The sequence below is a fragment of the Nannospalax galili genome, unplaced genomic scaffold (assembly GCF_000622305.1).
Source record: "Nannospalax galili isolate Female #2095 unplaced genomic scaffold, S.galili_v1.0 scaffold450, whole genome shotgun sequence".
NCBI lineage: Eukaryota > Metazoa > Chordata > Mammalia > Rodentia > Spalacidae > Nannospalax > Nannospalax galili.
The window spans coordinates 2,004,092-2,026,591 of record NW_008329134.1 but is presented as its reverse complement, the minus strand read 5'-3'; the positions used below and the strand labels follow the sequence as shown (position 1 = coordinate 2,026,591).

At 35.9% G+C, this 22,500-nt stretch overlaps 1 protein-coding gene across 1 annotated transcript in view; it reads left to right on the top strand.

Moving 5' to 3' along the window:
* Hdac9 (histone deacetylase 9) overlaps positions 1-22,500 on the top strand; it is an 897,356-nt gene that overhangs the window by 727,975 nt on the left and 146,881 nt on the right. The window lies entirely within an intron of this gene.

Below are 22,500 nucleotides of genomic sequence, written 5' to 3'. Positions count from 1 at the left end.
GACTTCACTGGACCACAGAACCTCCTTTCCACATGGTGGCCTCTGGAATTCCCAGCTTCTTTGGCTATTTCCTAGCTCTTTTTTTTTCTTTGGCCTGTGCTATCTGCCCTATTTGAAGGCAGAGCAAGTGACTTTTGTATATTTCCCGCTCACACTAAAATATTAGCCATTTTTTTTTTCAGTTTCTCTAGGAATAAATTTAGCTACTAGTGTTTTTTTCTAAGCAAAGAACTTTAAAAAATAGTTGAAATAAGAAACACACACACAAAAAATGCTTCTCTCTTTTATAAAAATAGAATTTAGAAAGGAACATGCCTTCTCTAGGATTAAAAAAATTAGGTCTTTGGAAAGGTCTGTGTGAAGAGATTATTAGATTGTCTCAATATGTGCTGCAATATTTTTGGAGTTTTAAACCCATCCGCATGCCCCCTTTCCTAGATGTTTTATTTAGTTAAAAAGAAAAATAACCATATGAAAACAAATATGAGCGATATAATTTTGAAATTTATCATTTGCAAATTTTCAAGAAGAAAATCCTGTATATAATACATTTTTAATGCAGGGGAATACTAGAGAAATTTTCAGCAGATGAATTTTTGATGAGTTTTGAGTGGCCTATGTGCCATGCATTCTTCATTTTCTCATTCAAAGGTCATTTCTCATTAGAAAGGGGATCATGGAAATGATAGAAAAACAGTAACTAAAATGACTATACTTGATTTGGTATCTGAGATGCAAAAGAAAATTCTACCCACATTCCAGATAGATATATACTTTGGGAAAAAATGCACATAGGATGTTTATAATACTTACAGAAATAATAACTGAAATAAATTTGTTTATTGTGTACTTGAGCTATGTAGAGAGATGTTTTTCTTGAATTAGCAGGAAAAAAATGTTATAATACTTAAAAATTATTAATATCTTAAAGGAACTCTAATGAGATCACAGAGTTCAATATTATACTATACATGTATTTGTTTATGTGCTTCCTGAGCTAACCTGGTAAGTTTCATGACACACATTAAGTTCTCAGTACTATGCAGAAATGAATCTTGCACAGTGGTGATGGACAATTTGCATTATGTACCTGATTATTCTCACATCAAAAAGTGAATGGTGGAAAAATTTGTTTCTCTAAAGAATCTGTTTGAGCATGATCAATATCATTCAATAACATGAAAACAGATATTTAGTGCACGTTATCATTTTGTGATCGAAATGGTGAGTGAATCAAGTTCTCTTCTAGGAATGGCACTTTCTGTTTGTATGGAATGTGGATAAGTTATATTAGCAAACTATTATGAACGCCCCAATTCACTCAACATTACCTGAGTTTATTTACAGAAGTGGCCTTATGTAGCTAGGCTGCAGGAATTTAAGATTATAGCATATAATATTCATAGTTTTATGAACAAGATTTTAAACTATAACAATTCTATTAACTTAAAACTATATCATGGCTATTATTTGATGTTTATGCCTGGAAATACCTGTGAATTTGTTATGGATGAGTCATGAAAGTAAGTCATTGATTCAAAAAGTATTTGTTGAACACACTGTTTCCCAAGGACTCCGGTAAGTGTTTTGAATTCCAACTATCTTTGCTCTCAGGGATCACAAGGGAAGTGAAATATTCTAGAGCACTCCGACTTTGACAGAGTAGGTTAAAGCCTCTAGGTAAAACTTCGTGAATTATTATTCAGCCTTTTAAGTATGAATGGAAGTTTTCCAAGGTAAGAAGGAATCGGAGTATGTACATGTTGGGTAGAAGCCTATTCTAGACGGAGAAAAGACTGAACAGTATGGAGGCATGAGATTATGTCTTTGTTACCTCAAGGGCAAGAAGGGGACCTTGGTGGAAGGAGAATGGATGGTACTTCATAAAGTCTTTGGACCATCTCTGTGTGTTTGTCCATCTATCATCTATTAACCCAAAATTTTCCATTGTCATTTATAAATTTTGCACTTATATATATAGACTCCTGAAATATTGTTGTAATAATTACATGTCTATGTGCACGTGTGTATGTCTGTTTGCAAGGGTGTGAGTGCAGGTGCAATAGTATGTAGGGAGGTCAGAGGCTGGCAACAGATGTCTTTCTTGTTTACTATCCACTTTATTAATTGATGTAGGGCCTTCTGCTCAACCTAGAGCTTGAAGATTAGGCTAGTCTAGCTTGCCATCTTGGCCCTGGGTATCCCCATCTCTGGCTACTGACTTCTAGGATTACAGCAGGGCCGCCATACTTGTCTGATTTTTGTAAGCTCTAAAATTTGTTGCTCATACTATTAGCAGCTGATCCAGCCCCATGGATTACTTTTAAATGTAGTAGTGGTGTGTGTGTGTGTGTGTGTGTGTGTGTGTGTGTGTGTGTGTGTATGGAAGCTTATTGCTGTCCTTTGGAAAGTGTTCCTCACATTCCAGATGTTAGAGGCTTGATACCAAGCTCATGGTGCTATTGGCAAGTAGCAAAACTAGGAAATTAGGCCTAAAAGAAGTTGGATCATTGAGGGTCAGCAATGGAAAAGCATATTTAACTCGTGCTTTCTCTCTCTGTGTTCACTGGCCTCTCTTACTCTCTCAGGTGAACAGTTTTCTAACTATGACATGATCCTAATCATGAATGTCTGCCTCACCACAGTCCCAACTGACCATGGGCTGAAACCACTGACCCATGAGTCAGAATAAGACTTTCTTCTTTTTATCTTTATTACTTCAGATGTTTTGTTACAATGACAGGGAGCTAACAAATTTAACCTTCTTACTGAAATTCATGTTTTTTCCATATTTAAGTGAATGTATTTCTGGTATCTGTGTTTGAATGTAGAAAATGGAAGTGGGGAAGAAGTAAACAGTGCATGTTCTCTTTTAATAGTTTTTCATTGTTTTTGGACTGTGATAAGTATCTTTGGAGGGAAAGCCTCATTCTCTCATAGAAATATGGTAGTTCATTTTACCAGTCAAAATTTATCATGGATTTCACCTTATGATTTCTATGATGTCCCTTTTCTACGCCAAAATGGAAATTGTAGGCAAATCAGTATGTTCACATTTGGTATGTGCTTTAAAGATTTTTAAAATAAAATTATTATTTCAGATGATTTGTTCAAAGAAGTTATCATATATCTCTGAAAAAAATAAAAATAACATTTATGATTTTCATGAGATTTTAAAAGAAAATATTCAGCAATACTAAATATATTTTATGTTCAACTATGTGTTATATTCTATAGTTACCTCAATGAGTATTTGCCTTTGATGAGAATTCTAAAAGACAAATGATCTGCAGTATAAGCTAAGCAGGCAAGTTCATCTTAGGGCAAAACTGACCCAGAATGATTCCGTTTTTACTGAAATTTTTCGGTGTGTCAATGAAGCAAGTGATATGAAAAAGATATGTTTTTAGGAACTAGAAATTTAAGTTTATAAACCTTGATGGTATTATAAATGTCATTTTTTTCCTCTTGTTGACTTATGACATACTTGTTTCATCAAAATGTGATGTACTTCTATGTGTATGTTTTCCTGAAATATTTTGACAATATAATCAACTGAAATTTTTAGAAAGGAGATGGTCTTGGTACCTAGTTAAAGCGGTAGAGTCATTTGAGCACCTGTAAAGAGCTCAATTACTATTCGTCTCTTTCTCCTGCCTTCAGTTAATATCTATTTGCTTTATTACATAAGAAAATTCAAAATCTATTTAAGACTGTGATAAGATGCCTGACCAGATAGCTGACCTTCTCTCAACTCATCATCAAACTCTTAACTCTGTTTCTGAGACAAGGTCTTCAAAATAGAAGTCATGGCTACGTAGCATTCCTCCTGATTGTGAAAAAGGTTTTAAATCTGTATTTAACTGAAAGCAAAATAAAATTGGGCTTTCCTGCCATATTCTCATTGCATATGTTCCTCTGACAGCTACTTGAAGATTGTCAGCCTTGAGTCTTCTTATGTTCCTGAACTTGACACAGAATGACAGCAGGTCATTTTGAGTACCACACATAAATACGTACATCTCACTTTCTCTCACTGTTTTAAAACATATCATCATTTTATAACTAGTTTTGGAAGATTACATCTAGAAACTCTCCAATAACACATACTGGGGGAAAAGGTTATTTTCTTCTAAGAAATGAAATATGAACTTATGTAAATGTTTAGGCTCTTCCCTTTGGTAAGGACAACTAAGTAAATAGTTTTCTGACCATTGCTTATTTTGTCATATTTTAATATAATTTTATGTTAAATTGAATGGAAAACAATGCCTTTAATAAAACAAAAACATAACGATAATAATAACAACAGAAAGCATTTCTTGAGGAGGTATATTTTGGTCATTACTTATTTTTAGAAGTTCTTTGGATATATTGAGTGTTGTTTTCTAGATGAGGATACCAAGCCTTTGAGTGTGCCTAGACTTCTTAATGTCAGAGAGTTTCTAAATGGTAGTCAGTAATTTGGTGACAGTTTGAGATAATACTTGTTGACCCCAAACTATAAACTGTGGTTCCTCTGTCAAAGTTAGAGGTGACAAAACAGTGAGGTATTCTTTGATGATACTTAGACACCTAAACTAATGATAATGACAACATTTTAAAATTGAAACTTGCCTTCTAGATTTTCACTTGCTTTAAGTCATAAAATCTCCAAGTTGCTTCTCTCGTTCCCTTGTTTGACATTGTAAGAAAGCTTATCAAATCAAACCCCATGACAATTCTTTTTCATTCTGATAGTCAGTCTATTCACAATAAGATATATATTTTTCCATCTTTGTTAAAAGAAACATTTTCATCTTATGCATATATTTAGATATTTTAAAAGACTCATATCATGAAACTTAAAAATTTAAACTTTAGTAGAACATAGAGTGAGACATGAATTTTTAGATCCTATTTGGAAAGAAAGGATGATTTGTCGTCATCTGAAGATCAGTCAAACAACTTGGGGTCTTATTTTGTCTATGAGAGCGGTGTTTGATGCGTCCTAGTCTTGGAATGGATCCTCAATTGTTAGTGACAAGTAAATATATTATGTTCACAGTAGTATGTTCTTTCATAGAAATGCCCAAGAAATTTGGAGGAGGATAACATTTCTTGAAACAATTTGCCAATATGAAATACTGTATCTATCAAATTGGCCTTACTACCATCTTTCCCAGGCCATTTATCATAGCTCACAAATCAAGCCCATATTTTTCTCCTTCTGAAAGACTTGGCTAATAAATACGATGTGAGCTTCAAATACAAACTTGTCAATCAATCTTAAGAACAAAAAAGTTATGACTTTCATCTATTAATATTTTATTTCAATAAAAACCAATACATATGAATTTATGGCTGCTGTGAGATGCAGTTTTATTCATTGTCCATATTCTATTCTCTATATTCAGCATGTTGAGAGATTTCAAAACATTTGATCAAAACAGGTCACAAGGGAAAGATTCACAGGAATCAATTTTAGAAAGCTGTCAGCTCTATCTGCTCTTTAGCTTCGGGAATAAATACAACTTAAGAGCATTTTTTTCTCTCATCTGTGCAACATATTGTACCAATTTTCATCAAAAAATTATAATTTCTATAGGTGTGTGTCTCTAGATGCCCTTAGAATTTCTGCTCTTTGACCCTAAGAGTAAATTGATCTTATGCACACCTGTCTTCTCTGCAAAACTTGCAAACCTGATTTTTGAGCTGAGCATCAAAGAGATATGATATTATTAAACAGTACAGTGTTTAGGCTAAAAAAAAGTCCAAAAAATACCGTGAAGTGCACGAAGGTTTGAAAGGTGAGTGGTGTCTTCAGTAGAGAACTATTTAAAGTAGTAAATGCCATAATTTTTTCATTATTTTAAAAGTTCAGATAAACCATTAACATTTTAAGAAAATATTTTTCTTTGCTCTAAAAAATTCTAAAGCCTAAAATTTTCCAGAAATTTGTGCAGCAATTAAATAATTTTCCAAATAATAAGGGGCAGTTAAAAGAATGGCTATATTTAATTAGCCCTTTTTTTTAGCAGTTCTTTCTAAGAAAGGAGGTCATTTGTGTGCTTAGAAATGATTTATTTTTATTTGCAGAATGAAACACTGAATCACAAGAGCTTTGTCTTGCACAAAATCCTCCTAACATGTGTATAATACTGTGAGAGATCAAGAACTCGAATCTTGTCCCTGAAATATTATTGTGAAGATTTTTCAGGCTAGAAATAACAATTCTTTTGAACTCTAAAACAACTCAGACCTGTCGTCAATTTAAATGATCTCATCTAGTAACAATTGAATTTCAGTGTAGTTGTTTTGGATATGACATAAAATAGCCATAATAGAAGATAAACACAGTGAAGAAATTATGAATTTACACTGTTTTTTTGTTCAGAGTTCTATTGCACATTTTAAGATTTTGCTTAGTTTGTGGGTAAGACAAAGCTTTGAATCAAGCAAAAGTCATTCACCCTTTCTTAGGTCTAGCAGGTAAGCAAATTTCAACGTCTGGGTCTTGGTGTGGCTCTTTTTTCAAAACTGAAGTAATTCTATCCTCATTCCATTACTTTGCATCTAAAGTTTGCCAAAGCTGGATTTATTGAGATGATAAGTACTGTGGGTAAAAAAGATTGTCTCACTCTTCCATGAATATAAATTTTCAGTTCTTCTTTGAGAATGAGGTAAATATTATGATTTACTAGTGAGAATTTACCATTGACTTGCCCAGGTGGAGAAATCACCTTAGTGAAAATTCTGTTCCTCCGAGAGTCTGTTCAGATATGACTTCTAAGGGGCAGGGTTGAAGTTCACACATTTTCTGGTGGGCAGGACCTTCAGAGAAGTGTTCCAGTCTTTGCAGGACATCAAACACCTGGATGATCGAGTCAGTTTTCCATATTTCATCCCCACAATTTGCTGTCATGTAGATGAAACTTATAAATCAACATCTGTTCTCATTTATGCAGGCACTTAAACTCCTCTGGCACCCTTCTGTAAAGCACAGGCTGATCCTTGTATCTGGTATGAATCTGCCCATCTTTCTTGTGGGCACTGTAGAATTGAGTATTGGCTGTGTAAACCCAAGCTGAAGAGCAGAACTGATGTACATCCACATGGAGGACAGTGAGCTTATGAGCTACATGAGAAAGAGGGTTTTAAAAGAAGCATTCTTACCACTACAGCTCAGATTTCACAATATAAGATCCCTGAGGGGAGACCAATAACTGAGGCTATCTTTAAGCTGAGCAGAATTTTAAGTCAATCCGTATCTCAATTTGAGAATATTTTGTTTTAAAAATGCATTCATATATTGTATTCCCTACTAAAGAGGCATATTATTGCACTTGAAGACAAAAAGTTGTTTTCTTAGGGTGTGAGTTTTTAGCTGGCTCCTATCTTCCTGAAATTAAAGCAATGCTGAAGTAGACTGAATTTCAGATACAAATGGGCATCTTAGTGGAACAGGAGTCAAAATTAAAGAATGAAGAGAGTTTAATTCAAAACTTGATTAAGAATCAAACAGGTATAGGTTTAAAATGTGTTCTCTCTTTTGGACCATTTGTTTTAAGAAATTCTCCCAGATACTGAGTTGCCCCACTAGGCCTCCAATTTACATACGTGTCTTCTCTCCCACACACATTTTACACACACGTCTTCCCCACACACGTTTTTCCCCGTTTACTACCTTTGAGTGTCCTGAATTTCTAAAATGAAACTACCACTGCAGAAACTATTCAGTAACGCTTCTTTGCTTTCCAACAAATGTAATTGCACTAGATGCCCCACAGGTGAAAAAGGCTAGGGCAGACTTTACTGGCTCAACTTAAAATAACAGATTAAATTCTAAAGTACTCTGAGAACTAAAGTCTGTCAAAAGCATATTCCATTTAGTTTAATTTTTTGAGGATGTCACAATAAAAGAAAATCAATTATATACAGAATTCAATAAAAAATTCAATAAAAATATTTCATTGATATGAAAGTTTCACTTGCGTTCTAATTTGTAGTGCCAGTTTTAAAAATTACTCTCTTGTCTTTGTTGTAAGAGAGCAGTGATAGGGTTAGATATGTCCAACATACTTTAGAAGAAACTATAAAGCAAGACACCATCTCATTGTCAAGAGTGAACACAAAAGTCTGTATCAAGTTAGAAGGGCTTATGTAACCCAGTTTAAATTTTTGTTGTTTTATGATATCTTTGGAGAAGTACATTGTTCCTTGTAAAATGTCCACATGCTCTCCTTTGGAAGGACTCCTAACTGTAACTGAACCACAAGGTTGCCCCCTGGTGCTTTATATATTGTTTAATTGTTTGCCTTTGTTGGATGTTTTTATTAAAACCTATTATTTAGGATAAGACCAAAGTGTCATTTTAAAAACAACAGAGGCAGCGCTGTTTGGTCTCATAGCTCTTTTTCATAGGTGTGTTTAGTGCACACTCGATGCAGCTAATGAGCCTGTTGAAATTTCTTCTTGTAATACTTCAAAAACAGCAACAACAACAACAAACCAAAGTCTTGAATTTTTAGTTTCCTCCAATAAAATGTGACTGGATTGGCTGGAAGAGCCACAAGTGGGGATGACTGTGCTCTAGCCGGGAGGCAAGAAAGGTGTGTGTGTGTGTGTGTGTGTGTGTGTGTGTGTGTGTGTTCATCTGTTCTGTCTGCATTTTGTTCTAGGACTTGTTTTCAGTCACATGTATTTTGGTGCACATGGCCCTAGGCACCTAAGGACTCTGGGAAGCAAGGGAGTATTGGGGCTCCTTGGAGATGTTTACTAGATCCATGCACGCATGTGTGCTGACTTGCAAAAATATTCCCTAATGTCTTCCCACAGAGCACAATCTTAATGCAAGGTAACAGTTTTAGCTGAGACTATTCTTAGCAAAAATTAGGCCTTAGAAAAGGTTTTGAATTAAATGATTCTAATTCTAAAGGTTCTTCTCCCTGAATATTTCCTTTTCTGAAGGCCATCACCAGAATGTAAACCTGGAGAAAGTTCAGTGTTTGTTATTAGGTCCTTGTCGCAGAGAGCAAGCAAGAGTTCCTTGATCAGTTGTGCTCTTCCAAAACTGTAGTCTGTGACTATGACCCAGCCTCTGGGAAAAAAAAAAAAAACAACCCAATGTTACCTTGATACAATTTCTAGACCCTAAATGATCTCATTAAATTCTAACTCTAGATATCAAGTAGACATTTGAGGAAATATGATTATTGACAAAATGTAAGCCTGTTATATACTATATCACTTCAAAAGGAGAAAGACCATTAGGACATAATTACATCAGAAACAGTATACACATTTGGCTGGTTTATAAACTGTCACTTTCAGAAGTATGAAAACGTATAAAAGTTTCCAAAGGTTCCATTATGACCCTATTTCCCACAGTATTCTCTGACAAACTAAATAAATTACTGCATGTATTGGACCTTTGAGGCTTGGGGCAAAGAATGGAAAAATTATTTACAAAAGCTTGAAAATATTTAATCACTAGAGGCAGGGGGCAGCGGTGTTTTAATTAGCAGGTCCTCGGGCCATTGGCTGACTGGAGGCTTTCTCAAACAACCACACAAATGCACTGAATAGCTGTTTGCCAGCCTTAGGGTCAGGCCTGAGATGAAACAGATAAGATAATTGGCCCTAATGAAATCCAGAAGGCCTTGGCTTTCTTGTTTGAGCTTGGATTTGAAAAGTGCGTGTGGAAGTGAGGCTTAATTCAAACCAGAACTGAGCTAGGCCCGTTTCTCAGTGACTTTGATATTGTTTGAAGTTCTGAAAGTGTTCGCCACACCACTAGCCTGCTGGGCTGGGCCTCCCTGGTACCCTTAATTACTAAGCTTTATTGCTGACTTTACTACACAGGAAAGGGGCCATTATATGTTCCATCAACATCAGCTCTTCTCAGATTGGAGGAAAGGGCAGGGTTAAAGGCCACTGTAGGAAGGCAGAAACTTCACTTTGAGGTAGTCAGATCATTTACCAGTGTTAAATTTCACCGTTATGCACATACATTCCTCGCAACACAGAAGCCCAATTTCCATTTTTTAAACAAATGATTACCTTTCTAAACATTTTTGTTTGTGCCTCTTTTTTTTTTCCCAAAGAGAATATTTATATTTAGGTTAAAACAATTGCATACCATATATTGAAAAAAAACACTAAAATGAAAAACAAAACAACAAAAACCAACACCTCCCAATTAATCATCACACCAGCAGGTCTGGTTGGATTGTATAATAAGGAGGATTATTATTAATGCACCTTTGAAGTGGAAATAAGTGAGGAGCCCTCCTGTGGTGTGAGAGTTGTCCTGACACCTGAGGACTAAAGACCCCTCAGGAGAGCCTACAAAATTAAATCCCAGCTTCTACAGTCACTCACAAAGAGGTTGCACAAAAGTGCTCCCATTCCAATTGAAAGCCAAGAAGTGAAAACAGAGAAGTCTCCCCTAAAGGGTCAGGTGAGGTGCGACAGGGATTCTATCCTTACCAGTCTTGTGGCTGCGCCTCTTGAGATCTAGTTGGTGAGGACAGATTATGCATCTGAGTGGATAAAGAGCTATTCAATCCTTAGCCCTCTCAGAGAACATTTGTTCCTGCTCTGAGCTAAGGGACATGCAGTCCCAGGCCATTTCCTCTGGTATCTATCACCTTTGAGTAACAGTCATGAACCATACCATCAGACTTAGGTCTTTATGAAAGAAATAGGTGATGTTTGCATTGTTTAAATAAACTTGACATTAATGTGTTCCAATTCCATGCATGATCCTTCTGAACGCTGGCCCCTCTTTTCTGAGTATTCTGTGTACAGGCTGGACAGGACAGAAACTCTCTAAGAGGATGATGTGTACCTGACTCTAGGTAACCAACGAGCATCCAGGGAGTTCAGTTTTAGAAAGAAAAAATTGAGTCTCTACTCACCAGCCTCTCTCCTTAGAGAAATGAAAGTGATCCTTGATTTTGTTAATGATGAATGAACGCGTTATCAGCTTGGGTCAGAAGAAGGAAGAATCAGAGAGTATTTAGCTCATTTCATTAGGTATTCATATGGAATGAACATTGTGTTTCCCCACCATTCATGTGGTGAAATTCTATTAATACCCAGTGTGATGGTGTTTGGGAAACGGGCCTTTTGGGGGCCAGTGGGGCTAGATGAGACCTGAGAATGAGGCTGTACACAGATTCCATTAGTGCCTTGTCAGAAGCTATACTAGAGAGCTCTTTCTGTCACACCATGTTGAGGCTTGGGAATGTACATTTGCAAGCTGGGGAAAGGGCTCCCAACAGATGCACCCATGCACCTAGACGTGCTGATTTTACACTTCTGCTTTCCAGAACTCAAAGAAAATAAATTTTTGAAAAATCACTCAGATACTAAAAGATCTTTGGAAGACAAAACAACCTACTGATACCAAGAAATCTGAGATATCAATGAAAGAATTTTCTAAGTTGTATTTGCTAAACATTAGATTTAAGGGATAATACTGTTTCCCAACGATAAAAAAAAAATATTCTAGTGAAAAAGTTTTTCTTAAAAATCTGTATGAAAGCACACTTAAAACTAAGAACTTCCAAAGTAACTTTACATTTTTTCATTAATTAATTTCTTCAAATTATTTGAAAATTGGACTTCAAGATGCCCCCAGCTTTCCCCTTTAATATACCTATGAATGTCTTTGAAACTAACGTTCCACAAAATATAGTCTTTCAATTCCTGATATGTAGGTGGGTAAGTTGCAGGCATTTTAGGCAGTTCATCATTAATTAAACAAATATAAAAGTAAGTAAAGTTAATCTGCTTGTAAGAATCTTACCATCTAATGAGAAATAAGTGTAATAGGTTCTGTTCTATAGTGCGTATTATACATAAGCTGAGCACATGAGTGAACACATTCTGTGGTGATCTTTTCATATCCTTCTGATTGTATCTGGTAGTTCCTAGATAACACACCAGGATGAAGACAGAGAAGGAAGGAGCAACCAAATCAACAAATGAAGAAGAGAAATGTCAGTTCCCTTTGCTATCACTATTAAATCACCCAGTGAATTTTCTTAGGATAAAGTTACTGCCATTCAAAATTATAAATTATAGCAAATTGGTGATGTTTTACTGTCACTGTGTATATTTTGTTTCAGTTTAAATAGAGGCACATATTTCCCATGTGTATTTTAGATCAGATACAACGCATTAAAAATGTGAATTTGGGATTTAAAAAATTCATAATTAATAACTAATTGCAGTGTGATCTTATAGTTGGTTTTATGAGTAGATACATGTATGGATTTATAAAACTTTAAACCCTCATTTATTACTTATGATATTTTGCTAAGAAAAAGAGAATATTTTGTCTATATGTCACTGAGAAATGTCAAGTGACACTTGACATGTGAGTACTGTCAATGATGACCAAGCATACCCTGAAATGCGCCAGTAAATGCCAGAATGGATGACGTTCCCTGTTTAAAAGGAACAGGGAGAGGCTGGAGAGATGGCTCAGTGGTTAAGAGCACCTGTTGCTCTTGCAGAGGACCTGGGTTCAATTCTCATCACTCACATGGTAGCTGACAATCTTCCACAACTCCAATTCCAGGGGTTCTGACACCCATTTTTGACCACAACAGGAGTGCACCTCCTTACATTCACACAATACACTAATACACATAAAATAAAAATTATAAATCAAATTTTTTAGAGAAGAACATAGCTTTTTCATTTGATCGTCTTGGTACCAAGGAGTGGCAGTGGCATCTTTGTTCCCAAAGATAACATTTCTAGATGTACTGATATTCTGAACTTTATTAAACCACAGTTGTGGTTAACACATATTTATTCAAGACATATTGTGGCTGTCAGAGTGGTGAGTCAGCAAGGTTCCTGGTGATGTTTAAAAAAAAAAACAACTTATTTTTCTGCAGATGTAAGTATTCAACCACTATCTTTAGGATATTCCTACAGGTTGAATTATGTAAGTGAAAAAAGTAAGCAAAAATCATTATTTACACTAAAGCATTCAGAATTGTGAAAGAACATTATAACAAGTGGATTTTAATGGCATTATATAGGTTTAAAAAGGGGAAAGAGAAAAAAATAATGCCCCCCCCAACAATGACACAAAAAGTGCAGTTTTTCTTGGCTGTGTTGGCTCTTACTCTGTCTACAAACAGGATGCATTTAGGAATCTGTGATGTGATGGAAGATACAGTACTTGTGTCCCAGACTCATGTGTTCTTGCTCTGGGAGAGCAAGAGAAGGAATCTTTCTTGAAATAAAACCTACTGAATGCTTTCTTCTCTGATTTTTCTAGGCCCAACATACTGAGAAAATGTGTTTATCCTCAAAGTTCTAAACTTCCATGTCTATACCCTGCATGTGTCCTAAGCATTCTTAGATAACGACTCTTACCAAGATCATGCCAGAAAATCACAGTACAGTGAGAACAGGTGTGTTAATGTGCCCTAATCCATACTTCAAAATGAGAAACTGATACATATCCCTGCCTCCATCTCCTGGAATTGCTATAACAAAATATCACAGAGTGGGTAGCTTGTAAAAAATATAAATTAATTTCTCACAGTTCTGGAGGCTGAAGGCCCAAGATCAGGGTACCAGAAAATTGTGGGTCTGTAAGGGCCGATTTTCTGGTCCAGGTCCCTGCTGAGTTTTCCATGGTGGAAGACAAGGCACTTCTCCTTGGCCTCTTATACAAGAGAACTAATACCATTCTCAAAGGCTCTGGCCTAGTCATCTCATCACCTTCCAAAGGAACCCGTTTCATAATTGCATCATCCCGTTGGGGGAGTAGGATTTCCACATATGAATTTTAGGGGACCCACAAATTTAGACTGCCTCTCTCACCAGCTTTCCACCAGGAGCATCTGAACTGTAACATCTACCCCTCCACTTTCTCCATAATTTGCCTTAACTTTAGTATTATCCCTTACTAGTTATCATCCTTCACTTGCCTTCCCACAAAACTGTATTTTTAATTTTCAAAGAGTATGCATGGAAGGTTAAGACCTAAATTTATACGATGTAATTGTTTTCTGAAATGGTGGTCATTGTAGTGATATATATTACATCAGCCAATCTACTTTTTAAAATCCCATTAACATCAAATGTCTGTAATTAGTTCTGTCTTAAAATTTTTATAAAACTAAACCATTTTGCACTTTCTTTCATGAAACGTCACCTCAGAGTTGATTTTCTGACTGCTTAGATGCAGTAGACTTTCTTCCTTCTTTAAAATATAAAACCAGCCATTCAATAATTGCTTCTTCTAGGTAGGTACATGGCTGTGGAGGAAACACCATGGAGATGGAGTTTATTGGAAACTTGTCTTCCAAACAGAGGTCTCATGACATGGCTACTGAGAGTGCAGAAACTGAGTCCTCTGTTTTGTCACCTTAGTCAGCACCTCAGTGGAGCCCTTGGTTCTTTGAGGGAGGACACATGCTTTCATGAACATACATTTGCATAAAATGGCCTTAGAAAGGAGTGACCTGTTATGTGCTTAACTTTGAGCTAGTTGTATGGAAAACACATAAGTATGTAGTGGTCCTGATGGAAGTAGAGTTACTATGAGACAATCAGAGAATGGATAAAGATTGAAGCAATGTGGACCAAGGAAACACCAATGAATGAAAAGGCTGCTCGTCCTAGCCTTCTGATCATCCTGCCCTTTGCAGGCATGCCCAGGAACCTGGGAAGTCAAAGAAGGACAATTTCAAATAACATAGCAGTGTTGTCATTTCCACTCAATTCTAACCTTGGTTCTGGAGGCTGAATCTTGCATAGTTATGGAAACACAAAGCCAAAATTCAAAAGCTGGTGATGCGACTTGGAAACGGTTGTGTGAGTAAGGGACTTTGAAAACAAGGCTTCATTAGTTTTATAAAAAATGTGCCTGGATTCATAAAACCTTCTTGTCTCATTCTGCCATTAACTGAGATAAAACAATGTACAACACGTGTAATGAACCTTAGGTAAAATTGATGATTAATCTAGGTAGTGATAGGTAGCAGAGACGTGATACAAGAATGGGGATGGCTTTAAAGACACTGTAGCCACAAGGAATATTCTTGACATAGAATTCAACTGAGATACAATTTTCATCTGAGGGCCAATACTGAGGAAATCAAAATGAAGTATTTTTCTCTATCTTCTCAGTGTGCATTAAGATATACATATATCATTATCTATCTATCATCTATCATCTATCTATCTATCTATCTGTCTATCTATCTATCTATCTATCTATCTATCTATCTATCATCAATCATCTATGGGCCATCTAGCAAAGATAATGAAATCAGAGCTGGGCATAATGACACAGGGCTTTAATCCCAGCACTTAGGAAGGAGAGGCAGGCAGATCTCTGTGAGATGGAGTCCAATCTGGTCTACATAACAAGTCCCAGACCAGCTGGAGCTACAAGGAGACACTGTCTCAAAAATTAAAAAATAAACAAACAAAAATAAAGAAAAGAAAGAAATCAATCCAAATAACAGAAAACAAATCAATACTGGGTTCTGAGAGTAACAAGTGTTTGTGTGGATGCACACAGGTCTCTGTGGGCTTTGGTGTGAAACATTTATACCTGTTGAGAACACATTCCAAGTTTGGACTAAAGCTACTCGTAAGCCAGAGTGGCCAACTTCCCTCCTAAGAGGTAGAATCGCTTTAATGTGGTTCATGTGTAGGGTGTTTCATCTTAACCAGAGTGATTTATGTTAATGAAATGAAAGAGAGAAAATACCCTTGACATCCTACGTTCCTTTAAAAAATATTAAATAAATATGCCCAAGACTTTGCACGATTATGTTGATTAAAACAAAAGAAAGACTCCAATACATACCATGATAAATTCACAGGTGACCCTGGGCAGAGTTAAATCCATTAGGAAAGAAATTAGTTTAGGGATTTTCTTATGAATTCTGAAAGTTCTAAGTAGCCATTGAGATTAGTAGTAGACAGCTCAGACACTGAGAATCTTTTCCAAGGAGACTTGCTTAGTGACAGGGTTTACTATTCTTTTGTCTGACTCTTGAAAATTTTATCCCTAAGTCATGATGAACAAAATAAGTCCGGAACATCTTTATAAATCTAATGCTAGGCTTTTTACTATATAATTCTTCCTTGCTATATTGAGAATAAAACATGACTATCTTACCTTTAAAATATCTCACTAAATGTACTACAATTTGGAATCTAGTCTTTGTCATTATCCTTTTATTAATGCGGAATCAGTCCTTTTAGTGTAATGGACAAGCATAGAAAGACTTTTCAGCTCTTAGATTTCAGTAGTGGACAGTGGTCTAACCCTATAGAATATGTTTTTACAATTAAATTATATGGAAATTCAATTAGTCAAATGATTCAATTTTTACAAAAATAACTTGATTGCCAGTATTCTCAGAAGTTACCTATCTGATGAAAGTTATTGGATAAAAGGTAATTTTAACTGATTGAAAATTGTAATGTATCCAGCTTATTGAAACATTTTGTGAAACCAGAACTCGGCAATAAACAAGTAATTTACTTCCCAAGCACGTGCTACAAGGTCTTGATTCCTCTGGTAACAGTCTATTTTTAGAAAATACTTTAAAGTCAAGATTAAGAAAGCAAAATAACAAAAAGGTGTATTTTTAAGTTTCTCTCCCTATTGTGACATGAGTATACTTCACTAGAAATATACCAGAAGTCTGTTTAATGTGATGTATTTGGCAAGCACATCAGTTAGCAGTTACCTGCCAATATGCAGGACAGGATGAAAAGAAAGAAAAGAGATGTTATTCAGCTCCAAACGTTTCTAGGAAATGTTTTCTTCTATCTGCCAGTTGATGTCATTATTGTTATCTGCTGAAAGATTGAAGTTTATTTTTGACACTCTGGGTGTCAGTATTAAGTTAAATAATAGCCTGATTGGGGCCCTGACATGGATAGTGGTTGTCATGATGCTTGTACTGATCATTTAATGTGCTCCAAGGCTACCAGTGTATCCTATAAAATGGAAAAATAGGAGCATTGTCAATTCCACAAAAAAAGGAATCAGAAACAGGGTAGAGGGTAGGTAGAGAAATACAAAAAAACAGGGAAGGACTCAATTTCAGTAATTGTACCTGTCCTCCAAGCACTTGTGGTTGAGGCAGGAGGACTGCTTCATGTTTAAGACCAATCTTGTCTTACACTGTGAATCCCAGGCTTGCCTAAGCTACAGAGTGAGACCCTGTCAAAAATAAGTAAACAAATAAATAAAAATAATAAATATAAATAAATTCATAATAGCAAGAAAACAATAAAACAAATGAAAGGTAAAGGCCAATACTTTCAATTACTGCATAATTTACAATGATAGACTTTATCCTAGTGACATCATATCTCACCTTTTGTACATTTTGAGAGTATATTAAATCCCCAAGGAAAATCACCTGGTCAATATCTCCATAAAGTGGTCATATCTTTTGCTGTTACTGTTAGATATTTTGATTATCACCAAAATTACAATAATATTTCTGTGGCATAGTGGGGAAATGAGTGTGCTTGGTGACTAAGTTATCAACATTGCATATTAGAGGTAGAAATCCTTAGGTTCTGGGCTCTTTTAATTCCTATGCTCTACTCTCCAAAGGCACAGCCAGTAGGAGGAGACATAAAGGGACATGTTGCCATGTAAATGGCAGAACCTTGAGGGATCATAGACTGTGAGGTGTCCAGACCAGAACCTACTTTATGCTGGGTCATAAACAGCCCAAATATGTAGTTTTTCTTAACACACATTTCTGAATTCTCACGCTCATGTGTCATTGTGTTGTTTTAGAGAATGGAGTTGAACACTCTTTCATTGGTGATTGTCCTCTGAAGCAGACATAAATGTACATTTTCTGCATTTCAAGAACACAGTTGCAGTTTTTGTAAAGCTGGCCCATTGATATAGCTCTGTTCTCATTCCTACCATGAGAAGTCTATTTCAGGTCTTCACCAGAAGCATTCCTTGCCTCTTTGAGCAGGTTCTACTTCAGCAGGACACCCCCTGTGCTTAGAAATGATAGCCATGCAGAAGCCCAACTTTCTTCTCCAGCATCTTGTAGTTTCTCTATTTTTTAATATGATCAAATTCATTAAGCTGTGGTTGCTAGCCCCTTAGTTTCTTTCATGACGTTCTATCAGCTAATGTTTTTCCTTGAAAAGGTCAGAAGACAAAAAAGACAAACGAAAAAGAAGCAATCCTTAGCCAAATCCAGATAACACCGTCCAGCAAATGGTGGTATCTGACTCTACTACCCACTTGCCTCTGTAGCCCAGTTTTAAAGGTTCCAAGAGACCTTTTGCAGTAGTGGAAATATTCTTTCTATAACTCCTGTTCACTACTGTCTTCCTTGAATTCATGCAGAGAAACATGAGGATCAAAATAATTATAAGCATTACAGCCCATCACTTTAATGACCTTGACTCTGCCTGGGGAGAAATGGATAATTACTAAGAATTCACCACAGATCACATTAGGAGGAATGATGTTTGCTTTGCCCACAAACCCAACATCTGTTGTATCTTTGGAATGGGGCTTTGGTGATGAGAGTAGAATCCTGTTGTACTCTTAAAATGCAAATTTTGAAAGAAAATACTCTTACAGTATTTTTCTTATAATAGATACTGAAGTATAGGTTGAAGATAAAAACTCATAACCTCCAAGAACTATGAATAACTTTAAATTGTGGATCCAATCTCTAAAATAACTCTAAAACTCAAGAGTATATTTTATTTCATTTTTTCATCTTTTATTATTTTTATTGCAGTTTATGTGTATGAGTGTATTGCCTGTATGTATATAAGTGCATCCGTATCATGTAGTGCCCATGAAAGACAGAAGAAGGCATCAGATCCCCTGGAACCGGAGTTGTGGACAGTTGTTAACTGCCATGTGGGTGCTGGCATATGAACTGGGTGTTCTGCAAAAAGAGCCAGTGCTCTTGACCACTGAGCCATCTCTCCAGCTCCTCCAGAGTATATTTTAAAGCTTGGGCCGTTGTTATGGGCGGTGGAACTTTACCACATGGCTTTCTCCCCCAAACTACAAGTACTTACATAGAAGGGTGTTGACATGTTTGATTTTAGAAACAATCAGAAGATAACCTTAATTCTTCTTAAATTGAATTTGAAGTGGGCAAAAGGAAGTCAACTTTTAGAGATAAATTACCACCCTCCCTGAATTTGAACTTATTATGCTGTGATATAAATGGCAGGAAACAAAGACTTTCATATACATTTCTTTGGAACTACCGCAGTGATTTATTCAGTTGTTTTCTATTAACATAATTCTGGATAGTGTGAACAATAGAATCAAATGCAATGCAAATTCAAGTGAAAAATATTTTTAATTGGCAAACCAAATTCTAGTTTGTCACAGTCCTATAAAACAGATTGTATTGTTACCCAGATTGCTAAATGTTTGAAATCAGGACCCAGATTGATTTCAAACCTCCGGCTCTCCATGGCCAGCACGGTGTCACGCAGTCACTTAACCTGTGTACATCAGTGTTTCAAATATTCAAGATGGGAAACATGCATAGAAGTATCTTCCAGGACCCTATGAAATACACTCATTTATTTACATTAAGTGCTTAGTATAGGGCCTACCACGTACTAAATACCATATGCTGCTATTATAACTTTGGTATGGGATTACTGGAGTGATAGTTTCCTTTGTTGCATTTAAATAAAGTACCCAGAGAAAATTTGAGACTCAACTCTGCTAGAATGGGCTCTGACTTTATAATGCTTGCAATTTTTAATAGTTAATATATATTGAACAATCTAATCAACTCAGTGTGCCACATCTGTAAAAACTATGATTCCTATTTATCAAAACACCATCCAAGAATAGATCATGTGTTTTCATCTTTTGATATGAGTAACAGAAGATGTGTTAGACTTTCTATAACTATGACAAAGTGCCTGTAATAAACTACTGAGATAGGAAGTTTTTATTTTGGATTTTATTTTTTACTTTATTTTGAAAGTTTTACTTTGCAAACATTGCAGTGTGCAACCCTTGTCTCTGTTAATTCTGGATGGATGATAAGGCAGAACATCATTGCAATGGGAGCAAGTGACAGAGGCTGCTAACCTCACAACAGACATGAAGCAAAGAGAGAGTAAGGGACTGGGAACCATGCAAAATTTTCCAAAGACATGCCCCCATTCCCCTAGTGACCTAGTCCCTTCAGCTATGGTCTACCCCCAAAGTTTCACTGCTTCCCCCAAATAGCTGTACCAGCTGAGGATCAATGGTTCAACCAAAGAGCCTACATGGACATTGCATATTCAAACCATAGCATAAGGGTTAGTGCAAATATGGCCTGGTAAAAAGAATATCACCACATTAGAGATTAGTTGGAAAATGGAAAAGCCAATAAATCATCATCCATAAAGCTTCTTACTGTGCTGGTTACAGTCACCTGGGAAGGAGAACTACAATTAAGGAATTTCCCCCATCAGACTGACCTGTCAGAATTTCTGTTGGGCATTTTCTTGATTGCTAGTTGATGGAGGAGGGCCCAGCCCACCGTGAGCAGTGCCATCCCTAGGCAGGTGGGCCAGTGCCACATAAGAAAAGTAGCAGAGCAAGCCAGGGGGAAGCAAGACAATGAGCAGCATTCCTCTATGTTCTCTCTTTGAGTCCCTTCCCTGGCTTCTTTCAGTTATGGACTGTGACCAGGAGCTGTAAGAATAAATAAACTCTTACCTCCCCAAGTTGGTTTTCATCAGTGTTTCATCACAGCAACAGAAATCAAGCTAGAACAGAACTTTTCACTGAGTGGGGTCTTGCTGTGATGGTCCTGATCTTGTTGTTTTGTGAGAAATGTGGGAGATTGTGGAGCATTGAGATGGAAAAGCCATTGGGTGCTCAGAGCTTAATGAGTAGCTGTGGGAACTTAGATGATGTTGAGAGAAATGCATACAATGGACTCTCAGCTTGTGAAGTTTCAGAGGAAAGCAGGGCAGTAAGCAGCATTCTTTCATAGTCTAGTCACTGCTTCAGTTCCTGCCTCTGCTCCAGTTTGAGCTCCTGCCCTGCCTTTGCTTATCAGCCTAATGTACTCTTTCCTCTCCAAAGTTGGTTTTGGTTAGTGTTTTATCACAGCAACAGAGAAGCAAACTGGAACATTCATGGAAGACAGTGCAATGATTTTAAGATACACATAACAACTAGAATATATTTATCAAGGTAACATAGTTATAAGTTTCAGTAGATATAAAACCTTAATTTACATTATATTTTCCCTTGGAAAATTAAATTGAGGTTTTTTAAAGAATTTTGATATCTTGACTGCTAGCTCACAATGCAAATGTAAATTAAAGAATACCTTGTCTGTGTCGAGAAGCCACTTTAGATTATGTAAGCCCTGTGACTTGCTTTAAAATATAGTGGTAAAAGTATGTAAAGTATTTTAATAGAAATTTGTACTTTTGAAGTAGTCCTTTGTCTTGAACGATATCATTTAATGTCTCAACTTTTATAAGCTATTTTACACTTTTTAAATTATTTTTATGTACATGAGCATTTTGCCTACATGTAAACCACTGTACCATGTGCATGCAATGCTTGCAGAGATCAGAAGGTGGTATCAGAGTCTCCTGGAACTAGAGTAATGAACCCTTGTAAGCCACCATGTGGCTGCTAGCAACCAAAATCTAGGACCTCTGCAAGAGCAGCTATTTTCCTTAACCACTAATCCATCTCTCCAGGTCATATTTTTGATCCATTTTCAATGAAAAAGAAAAATATAGATGAATTTCTGTTTATTACTGAATTTTGGGTAATTATAATTTTATCTGTAATTCTAATAAATTTTTATACTACACAAAATAGCAAAAGTAGTGGTCATTTGTTAGTGAAAACAGAAAATACAAAAGAGCAAAGAGGGATGGGACAGTGATTAAGAGCACTGGCTGTTCTTGCAGAGGACGTAGGTTCAATTCTCAGCAGACATATGGCAGCTAACAACTGTCCATAACTACAGTTTCAGAGGAATCTAACACCCTTTTCTGATCTCCATAGGCACTGCATGATATGAATGTATTTACACACATGCAGGCAATACATTCATATAGGTAAAATAAATAACTATAATATAAAAAAGAAAGAGTAAAGAATAAGAAACACATAATTCCATAACCTTGATATAATCTATAATTTGACATATTTTTCTTTCACGTTTGTTTTGACACCTACATTTTAAAAACAATATTATCATATCTTTGTGTTCTTATTTAAAATATACCTCACCAAATTATAAGTATAAACCTTTTTCTTATTCAAGCCAAATTATACTTTTCTAAATTAGTCAATTGGTAAATGAAAATGGGCTATCCTTATTAAATAATTTACATTTTGCTGACTAATAATAAGGTAAGTACATTTATGAATATTTTTCTTAATTTGTTTAATAACCACATGATTAGAAGAAGCATTCCTTTACAGCTTTAACATACTCAATCATAATTTCCAGAGCAAAGATA